Source organism: Chinchilla lanigera, unplaced genomic scaffold (assembly GCF_000276665.1).
Source record: "Chinchilla lanigera isolate Chin_1 unplaced genomic scaffold, ChiLan1.0 scaffold00054, whole genome shotgun sequence".
Lineage (NCBI taxonomy): Eukaryota > Metazoa > Chordata > Mammalia > Rodentia > Chinchillidae > Chinchilla > Chinchilla lanigera.
Window position 1 is genome coordinate 10,718,705 of NW_004955455.1, and position 9,684 is coordinate 10,728,388.

The following is a 9,684-nucleotide window of genomic DNA, read 5'->3' on the forward strand; positions in this document are numbered from 1 at the left end:
ACACATCATTTCTTAGAAAAGCAGCGGTGCTGAGGGGCTACCCCTAAGCCACAAACTTTCTGAAGGATAAGGGTACAGATTTTTCAGGCATCTGCGAGCTAGGAGCCATCGGCTGGAAAAGTCAAACCAGGAGGGCAGAGAAGAAAGACTGGTTAACTATGGTCCCCTCCATGTCCAGGGTGCTCCATGGAACCCTAGCCCAAATTAACTTCATTTTTGCACAGGATTTCTTAGCTTCCTGTACCCTTGACACCTGTACCATCCAGTACAGTAGCCGTCAGCCCCATGTGACTGTTGAGGACTTGGAACATGGCTGATGCCCCTTGTGAAATGACAGTATTTTGGATATACTGGTTTAATGTTTACATTTCCAAAATTACGCCAGGCGTGACAAGATTGTAATCCCAGGCCTGGCAACTGAGAAAAAGGGATCAAAGGAGTTCAAGACCATCCTAGACTGCATAGCTACATTGAACAGTACATTGTATTGTCTCAACAATACAAATCAAGCTAGACAAGGTGGCACATGCCTATAACTCCAGCACTTGGGAGGCTGAGGCAGGAGGATCACCATGAGTTCCAGGCCAGCCTGAACCAAGTAGTGAGACCCGTCTCAAATTTAAAAAAAAGAAAAAATCAAAGAAATAAAAAATTTAAAGTAGCTACATGTGTTAGCACAGGCTTGTAATCCCAGCTTCTCAGGAGGCTGAGGCAGAAGGATGACAAGTTTTAGGCCAAACTGGACAATTTAGCCAGACCCTATCTCAAAAAAATGGCTGGAGGGGTGGCTAGGGATGTAGTTCAGTGGTAGAGTGCTGTTGGGTTCAACCCTCAGTACCACATACACAAAAAAATTTAACTTTAAAATAATTTCAAATTATATTTAATTTCAATTTTATTATAGATACAGTTTTAGGGGCCAAGGATATAGCTCAGTGGCACAAGTGCCTGCCTGGCAAGTGCAAGGTCCTGAGTTTGATTCCTGGTACCAAAATATATGTATAGTTCTTTAAATAAACTTAAAATAATTTTAATTAAATATCTTCATCTTTTTTTGTTTTAGTTTTGCAGTGCTGAGGATGGAATCCAGGGCCTTTCACACGATAAGAAAGTGCTCTATCACTGAACTACATCCTCAGCCTTGTTTCTTTGTTTGTTTGCTTGTTTTTGAGACAAGATCTGGCTAAATTTCCTAGGCTGGACCCAAATTTGCAACTCTCCTGCCTCAGCCTCCTGAGTAGCTGAGATTACAGGTATGCATCACCATGCCTACCTCTTTTTATCTTTTATACGATGCTACTGGAAATCTTTAAATTACATGTTAATTTTACTTTGTATCTAGGGGTGAAGCTCAATAGTAGGACACTTGCCTAGCACACACAATCTCCAGCACCACAAAATAATAAATAAAATTATATATGTGGCTGACAGTATTCGGCACTATTACTCAAAGATTTACTTATGCATTATGTTGACTGTTTATTACCTGGTAGAACATTAGCCCTGCCAGGTGTGAGGTGCACACCTGTAATCCCAGCACTCAGGAGGCTGAGGCAGGGGGATCACCTATGAGCTTGAGGCCAGCATAGGCTATATGGTGAGTTCAAAGCCAGTTTGAACTGTACAGCAAGACCCTGTCTCAAAAGAAAAAAAAAAGAAAAAGAAAAACATCAGCCGCACCGGGAAAGAGCTTTTTTCTGCCTTGTTCACTGCTACATTCCCAGAATCTAGTGCATTGTCTCATGTATACATAATAGATGCTCAATAAATATCCATTAAATGGGTAGCTCTTTACATTGCAACTCACCGAGTGTTGTGTTTTTTGTTTTGTTTGAGGGGAGCCGTGCTGGGATGGGACCCGGTGTGCTATGGTTCAAATGTCTCCCTCAGAGGTCACACATCTGAAACTTAATGTCTGAAGCAACAGTGCTGGGTCCTGAGGCTTTGCAGAGCCGATGGGTAGGTGTCTCCTCTGGAGTGGGTCAGCTGTCCAGAGAGCAGACCCCTCACAAAAGCTCCTTTGCCCTTTGCTCGCTTGAGCTCACCCTTTCTTGCCCTCCTGCCTTCTGCCTCGGACAGTACACTGAGAATCCTCTCAGCCGGACGCCACCCCTCCTCCAAAAGCACAGACCAGATACATTTCTGCTTATTGCAGACTCCCCACTCTCAGGGATTCTGGATATAGCCGTCGGCAGGGACTGAGACACCATGCACACCGGTTCTGCACCGCGCTGTAGTCCTGCACTGAATTCTCAGAGCAGCTCTGGGTGAGGATCTGCCACCGCCCCAGCCACAGGGGATCAGACGGAGGCTTGGAGCAGCGAGAGGGCGGCCCAGTCCCTCAGAGCCACCTTCTTCCTCTCCACGCCCGCTCTCCCGGCCCCTGGTAACCACCCCTCTGCTCTGCTTCTGTGGGATCGACTTTTCGTGAGGGGAAACATGCAGCATTTGTCTTTCTGCGCCTGGGTTCTCATACCCTGTGCTCCATCCAAGGAGGCAGCTTGCATTCTTGACAGTCACTCAGGATCTGGTCTGAATTACACTGCCCGCCCCAGCCCACTGTCCCCGCTGGTGGCGGCCGCCAAGTGAGCTGCACGTCTTTCTTGGCTCGCTAGAAAATGCAAGTATGGATCTCACGGGATTGTGGGAAACAACTTTTTGTAAAGAGTGTGATGCAGAGATCCCAAACTTTCTAGGTTCAAGGCACTCTTAGCATCTCAGTCATTTTTCATGGTGTCCCTAACCATTCCACCACCAACCCCAAGAAAAGCGAACAGTAAGCCTGGCATGGTGGTGTACACCCATGATCCCAGCACTCTGGGAGGCTGAGGCAGGAGGATCACAAGTTCAAGTCTATCCTGGGCAACTTAGTGACTTAGTGATATGGGGGGGAGGGTGTTGTAGATGTAGCTCAGTGTGAAGGCCCTGGGTCCAATCCCCAGTATTACCACCACCACTCCCCAAAAAAGCAAGCAGTTATTTAGTAAGTAGTCACATCAACACAACTAGTAAGTAAGCGTACCCTAACAACTTAGTAGTTGCTTGAAAAGTAATACACTTAAGTGGAAAGGGAAAAAAAGCTTTTTGGTTCATTCTTAAATACCTGAAAATGTCCTAAAGGGATACATGTAACTGACAGGGATCGACATGACTTCTCAGCCAAGTGCCGTGAGGCACGTCTGTAATCCCAGCACTCGGGAGGCTGAGGCAGGAGGATAGTTTCGAGTTGGAGGCCAGCCTGAGCTACAAAGTGAGCTCAAGGTCGGCCTGAACTGCATAGTGAGACCTTGTCTCAAAAAGCAAAAAAAAAAGAAAGAAAGACAGCTCAGACCCTGGAAGTAGACTGGACGTTGCCACCTTCGTTTCCTGCTCTATGATTATTTCCTGGCGGTACTCGCCCTTTACCACGACAAGGACGATAAACTCCGCTTCAGGAAGCTGTGACCTCGTGGAAAACAAAGGTGTTTTATTGACCGGAGCTCGTAGCTTGCAAGGTGCCCAACTGTGCACCCGGAGTTAGTGTCCCAACTGTCCACCACCCGGAGCTGGTAGTTTGCAAGGTTCCCGGCAGATGGCGCTGTGTTGCCGCAACATTTTCCCTCCTCACCGTATGGGAGCGGCGGACCTCAGGGCGGGTCCTGACACAGCAGGCGGTCGCTGCGCAGAAGCCCTGAGCTGTTGGATTTTTCTCTGGTACCGGGAACCGAACTCACGACCTTGCACTTGCCAGGCAGGCGCTTTGCCGCTGAGCTAAATCCCCAGCCCCCGCCCTGAGCTGTTGGAGGCGGCCGGATACAGGTTCTCCTCGGCCGTAAGAAGCGGCACAGGAGGGCTGGCCCTTTAGCCAGACACAGAGCTGTCTTGATTCAAGGGTTTGTCCCCCTTCCCCGCTGTGACTCTCAGGGGAGGCGGTGCCCAGGCCCCAGCCGTGTTCAGACTGATAAGTGCCTCCCTCCCCACTACTTTACTGAACAGTTACTGGAATATGTGATTTTCATTTATTTTCTCATTTAATATTTAACAGTCTCACGAGGTAAGTGTCGTGCGCACGCGCACCCATGTATGAGAAAGACAGAGAGACAGAGAGAGAGAGAGACAGAGACAGAGACTGGGGATTCAGCCTAAGGCCTTCACACAGCTATAAGCCCAGGCCTTTTTGTTTTTTATTTTGAGACAGGGTCTCACTAAGTCACTAAAGTGCCCAGGCTGGACTGTAGATCTTCCTGCCTCAGCCTCCCAGAGTCCCAGGATGACAGGCGTGCACCACCACCACAGCTCAAGAGTCTGTGCTCCCACCCACCGTGTTCTGTCCCCTTGGAGCTTTGGCAAAACCGGCATGTGCGGGTGCGGTGTTTGTGTGGTCGGTTGGTGCTTTGTTCCTCAGGAAGCCAGTCGTTAAACAATCCCCAGCCCTCCCACGTGAGGTCCCTCCCGTTCCTGATGAGCTCTGGGGACCAAAGGCCCTAGGTTTCCAATTCAGCTCTGCACCCGTGAGCTGTGACCAGGGGAAGAGGCCTACGCCTCTCCGTGCCTGCGTCTCACTGGATTTAAGGGCTGATTGCAACGCCTACCTCAGGGGTTTTCTGAGGGTTAAAGGTGGCACCGACACGTGGCAGAGTGCCTGGCACTTCCGCTCAGGAGGCATCGGCTGCCGAGAGGGGGAGGACTGTGGCCATGCTGATGAACCCAGCATCACCATTCAGGGCCCCTCCAGGAAGCCTTCCCTGACTGCCCGGCTGACGGGACCCTCCTGCCACCCCCAGGCCCTGATCCTCACTCTGTCCCAAGCGTTTTGTTGCTGAGTCATCCCATCAGCTCCCCAAAACCTGCTGCATCTGTGTCCCTCTCCTTAGATATTCTGATTCCCGCCGTTGGCCAATCAAGTCCCGAGGCTCGGAACTTCCTCTGACGTCTCTTCCCCGACACACCAGTGCCTCTTATTCCGGCCCAAATTCTGTTGCTGCTGTGTCTCTCAGGGGAGCCTCCTTCCTGTTTCCCTGGGCCAGTGTCCCCAGCCCTTCCCCCCAGTCCTTCCTTCCACTCCCTAGCCATCGTCCTGTCTTTTTTTTTTTTTTCTTTGTCTTTTTAAGACAGAGTCTTGCTATGCAATTCAGGCTGGCCTTGAGCTCTCTTTGTAGCCCAGGCTGACCTCAAACTCATGGTGATCCTCCTGCCTCAGCCTCCCATGTGCTGGGGTTACAGGAGTATGCCACACAACCCAGCACATCTTCCTGTCTGTCACATTGAAACATCCTCTCTCTCACAGACCGTGAGCTCCTGGGGACAGGCGGCACACTGGAGTCGCTCGGTGTGTCCAGCACTGCCTCACACACAGCAGGTGCTCAACAAATCCTCCCGGATTGAATGCATGGCACCTGACTGCCGGAATTGCCTTCCAAAAGCTCAAGCCACACCCCTGCTCAACAACCTCCCATGGCTCCGTTTTCAACAGTAGTGTTTCCCAAGGGCAGGAAGCCAGGACAACTTGCATGTTTTTTGCCATATTTGAGCACCACCTGTAGCATTATCTATTAATAGTTTTGTTCCTATTAGCTCACTTTTTCAAATTAAACAAATGTTTTGAAACAAAAGCTTTATGTAAGCCGGGTGTGGTGAAGCACACCTGTAATCCCAGCACTAGGGAGCCTGAAGCAGGAGTATCACTGTGAGTTCAAGACCAGCCTGAGCTACAAAGAGAGCTCAATCACGGCCAGCCTGAACTGCATAGCGAGACCCTGTCTCAAAAAGACAAAAAAAAAAAAAAAAAAGCTTTATATAATTATAATAAACCAAAAAATATTCCTTGCTCTAAACAGAAGGCAGTTTGTTAAAGGGCTGGGTGTGTAGCTCAATGGTAAAGTAATTGCCTAGAATGTTCCAGACCAGGGGTTCCATACCCAGCACCCCACACACACATACACACACACCCACACAAAAGAAAAAAAGGAAAGGAGGAAGCAGTCTTGAAAACCTGAAAAGGAAGTAGCATTCTGTCTTGCTCATGTGCCATACTAAAGCTCTAAGCCCGAGACCTGTCCTCTCTTTCAACGAAGAAAATTAGCCACTTTCGGGCTGGGGATTTAGCTCAGTGGCACAGCGCCTGCCTGGCAAGCACAACGTCGTGAGTTCGATTTCTTGGAACCGGAAAAACACAAAAAACAAAAACAAACAAAAAAAAAGAAAATTAGCCACTTTCCAATTACCAGAGTAACGGTAAAGAGGCTTAGCACCAAAGTATTCGGGAAGCTGAAGCAGGAGGATCACAGGTTCAAACCTGCCTAGGCTACATAGCAAGTTCAAGGCTAACCTTGGTTACATAGCAAGACCCTGTCTCAAAAACTAAATAAGTAGAAGATAGACTAGCACCTCACTGAAACTTTGTCCTTGGCGTAATCACCTTCAAAGGAACTGAAAAGGTAATGTTCTCAGTCTGTGACCAAATCGTCACAGACACCACCACTGGGGAATGCAGCAGGACAAAATGAATTGTGATTCTCTACCTGGGGGTGTAGCTCAGTAGCAGCGCACTTGCTTAGCATGTGTGAAGCCCTGGGCTCAATCCCTAGCATCACAGGAAAAAAAAAAGAAGAGGAGGAGGAGGAGGAGGAAGAGGAAGAAGAATGTAAACAATTCTATTTGCCAGGCACATGGTGCACACCAGGCACAGTGGTGCAGACCTTTCCAGCTACTCAGGAGGCTGAGACAGGAGCATCGCTTGAGCATAGAAGTTCAAGGTCAGCTTGGGCAACATAACAAAAGCCTGTCTCAAAAACAAAACAAAACAAGTTTTTTTTCAAAGCTCTAGCCTGGCTTTCAGAGTCCCCCTCACCTTGCATTTTTCCAGACTCATCTCCTTGCACTGCCCCTAAATGCCCAGGTGTCATCTATTTGCCACCCCCGGAGCTCTCACACATCTCTGCTTTCTACAAGCTGCTTTCCCTCCCTGAAATCTTCCTGGCCAGAGCTCAGAGTCTCAGTGGACTCCGGCTACTCACAGCAAGCTGAGCCTCCAGCAGCCAGTCCTCTCTCCTCCCTGGAACACAGCCGGCAGCACCAGAATCCCCTGGCCACAAGGTCCTGAACCTTAAAATTACACATTGGTGGGTCTACATCCAAAAACCTTGTTTTAGTAGGTCTGGGGTGAGTTGCTAAATGTGCATCAGAGAGCGGAGAAGTTTTTTTTTGTTTTTTTTTTTGTGGTTTTTCTCCGGTACCGGGAACCAAACTCACAACCTTGCGCTTGCCAGGCAGGCGCTTTTGCCACTGAGCTAAATCCCCAGCCCTAGAGAGCGGAGAAGTGAGAGCTGGGCATGAGCATGGCAGCGCCTGGACTCCTCGCACCAGGGGCACCAAGGCAGAGGAAGCACAATTGTGAGGCCAGCCTGGGTTAGATCATGAGATCATACCTCAAGAGCAAATTTTCAAAGCAAAGGATTGAATATTGTCCTCTCTTTCAAAAGAGCAAGATATGTGTATAGTTAGGTGCTTGAGAAAGATGTGGAAGAGCATACTCCAAACTGTCGACATCAGTTACCTTTGACAGGGAGGTGTGCATTTAAATCATTAAAAACAGCAGCAAGTCAAGGGGAAAGAATTCAAGTGGACTCAACAAGACCCTTTGTGTGTCATGAAGTGATTTGGTTTATGTGGCACTATGAGCCATAGCAAGCCACGTGGATACAACTCCAAAAGTTGCATCTGTAGTTATCTCTAGCTGATGGGATTTTAGGTCATTTTTACTTTCTTGCTTATTCATTTCAGTATTATCTGAGTAGTTGAACATGAACATTTGCCAGTGGTGCACGCCTGTATTCTCAGCATTTGGGAGGCTGAGGCAGGAGGATCTTTGTGAGTTCGAGACCAGCCTGGGTTACAAAGTGAGCTCGAGGCCAGTCTGAACTGTACAGTGAGACCCTGTCTCAAAAAGACAATAAATAGGGGCTGGGGATTTAGCTCAGTGGCACAATGCCTGCCTGGCAAGCGTGAGGTCATGAGTTTGGTTCCTGGTACTGGAAAAAAAAAAAAGACAATAAATAAATAAATAAATAAAATAAGAGTGGTAACATGAACATTTATGTATATCAGGAAAAAAGTTATCTTTATTTGTGTAGTATCTCCTCTCACCCCCTTCAAAAAAGAAAAGCAGGGGGCTGGGGATTTAGCTCAGCGGCAAAAGCGCCTGCCTGGCAAGCTCAAGGTCGTGAGTTCGGTTCCCGGTACCGGAGAAAAACCAAAAAAAAAAAAAAAAAAAAAAAAAAAAAAAAAAAAAAGAAAAGCAGCTACCCCCAGTTCTGTCCCCTGTCACAGCTGTCTGTCCCTGAATCTCCCCTAGCTATGGGAACATAGATGGCAAGAACCAAGATTCGTTTCTTCCTGCATGTCCAGGACTGACACTTCCAGCTCCTTAAACTCCGTACTCTGCACACGTCCAGGAGATACTCATTCTGCAGAGCACGACTAGTACTGTCTGCACACTTTCCTCATGATTGCCTGAAGGTGTCTTGTCAGTCCAGTGAGATAGTAAACTCTGGGAGGGCAGAGGCAAGCTTGACCTTCCTTGTACTCCCCTTGGGGGATTGTTTGTTTGTTTGTTTGTCTTGGTTTTTTGAGATGGAATCTCACTATGCAGGTCAGGCTTGTCCTGAACTGTGAAACCCAGGCTGGCCTCCAACTCACAGTGATCCTCCTGCCTCAGCTTCCTGAGTGCTGGAATCACAGGCGTGTGCCACCACATCCAGCTCCAGCTCTTACTTGGACACACAGTAACCCTGAGTGGTAAAACCAAGACCAAAGCCAGGGTGGGAGAAAAAAATCTGTAAAAAGAAAGAGACCAGAGTCATTGGGCACCTGTCTTAATGTCATCCTTTTCTTCAACAGCAGAGGGCGGGCTATTCCCATACTGTGAAAGGGGCCCAACCTGCCTAAGAATTCCCAGAGTCGCCTGGCGGGCTGGTGGCGCACACCTGTAATCCCAGCCCTTGGGAGGCTGAGGCAGGAGGATCACTGTGAATTGGAGGCCAGCCTGGGCTACATAGTTCAAGACCAGCCTGAGCTACATAGCGAGGCTCAGTTTTTTTAAAAATATATATATTCCTAGAGTTGTGGGATTAAAAAAAAAAAAGAAAAAAATTCAGATTCCGATCCCAAGGCCCCATCCATTGTTGCTGAAGCAGACTCTTGAACAAACACCGTGGGCAATGTTCTGGGGAGCTAGCGAGCTGCAGAACTTGGCCTCCAAGCATTCAGGGTGCCTGTGACTCATTCCTTGGAGGTGTTTCCAAGACTGATAGCCTGGTTCCAACCAGCGAAAGTCTGGGGAAACTTGTGATACAGAAGATGTCAATCTAAATGAGCAAATTTTAAAAATGGCAGGAGCTCCGAGGGCTGGTTGAGGACACTGCCCGGAGGGCAAACTCTTTTCGGTGCTGTCTTGCGCCAGCTGTGTGACCTTGAACGAGTCCCAGAGCCGTCTGAGCCTCAGTTTTCTCATCTGTTGTTATGTTTCTACCACTTGTGGCCCCAAGAGCTTTGTCTGACACAGGTGGGAACTTTAAGGACTTGTTGCGGCGGCAACGTGGCATCGGGACCGCTTGCTGCCCGTGAAGTCCAGCCGGCCTGCCCTGGCCCGTGGATCTGGGGCGTGGAACCCTGCTTGTCCATCCCCTCCTTCTGCTCTATGCCAGG